This window comes from Trachymyrmex septentrionalis, unplaced genomic scaffold (genome assembly GCF_001594115.1).
Source record: "Trachymyrmex septentrionalis isolate Tsep2-gDNA-1 unplaced genomic scaffold, Tsep1.0 scaffold22, whole genome shotgun sequence".
In the NCBI taxonomy this organism is placed as follows: domain Eukaryota; kingdom Metazoa; phylum Arthropoda; class Insecta; order Hymenoptera; family Formicidae; genus Trachymyrmex; species Trachymyrmex septentrionalis.
The window spans coordinates 4,640,648-4,641,931 of record NW_017305375.1 but is presented as its reverse complement, the minus strand read 5'-3'; positions in this window follow the sequence as shown (position 1 = coordinate 4,641,931).

Below are 1,284 nucleotides of genomic sequence, written 5' to 3'. Positions count from 1 at the left end.
TAGTTGATTATGTTATACAAATAAAAATAAAGAGAGTTTCATCAGCTATTAACGTGAAATGACATACATCACACACATATTAGAAACAAAGCCCTAAGGAATCGATAATGATGCGTATGTAGTGCACATCGCATTTTCGGCAGAGGACATTTTGACTTTATATCTCTGAAACTAGAATCAAGTAGTGCCCATTGAGATATTTAGAATCAGAATAACAACTACAACATATCAAAAATTCAGCCAAAATTCGATCGAAAGCACTTTTCCATATTTGTGCGGGATTCTTTTACGTACGCTTTTAACAACAACTTCCATTCAAATACCGTTAAATATATAATATATATATTATATAAATACAATGATATAAATACAAATACTTGACCTCGAGACTCGATAGACAGACTCAATAAAGAAAAATAGAGCATAGTGTAGTTTTCTATCAACCTTCAGAATCGCACTCCAATAATTTTTTTTGTCGCACAGTGTAATTTTTATTTTATCCATTTTCAGATATAAATTTATGTAAACTTCGTTGTTAATTATTGTAACACTAAAAATTCAGATATTCATTGAAAAAATATGAAAACATCATGTATATATATATACTGCGAACTGTATTTTATATAGTTATCATCGCATATGAAGAATACTCGAACACGAATATAGAAATGTAATTTTTTTTAATTAAAATTATATATCATCTTGTAATAGATATGTATATTCTACATATCTATTAAAGTAATAATAAATCACGGAATTAATGTATTACGTTAAAGGTCAATTTCTGTATAATTTCCGTCAAAATATTAACAGTTACACAAACTTTCATAAAACGAATCTTTTGATATTCACAGTTCTAATATTCAAGAATCTTAAAAAGTACAGTTTTAGGATATTATAAATTAATTAACAGAATCGTATTAACATCTCAACATATTATTTAATTAAGACCGTCTGGTGAAATAAGAATAGACTATAAATACCGATCTCGATGTTACTGCAAATATTTTTTTACATTTTTATATCCTCTCTCGCCTCGCTTTCTCTTTCTCTTTCTCTCTCATCGGATGGCCCACAAAATCCCGCACGAACGAGATGGTTATCAAAATCTATCGACTACATATCATTGGCGCGGCGCCCTTTTTTTCTCCCCATGCCAAAAGTTCAGCGGACTATTGATTCATCAGCATACAAAACGTTATACGCCGCTCGCGCCCAGCGTATACGTACCTCTATTTCCAATTTTATTAATCTCTTCAATCTGCCGCTACAATTTTTTTTTTT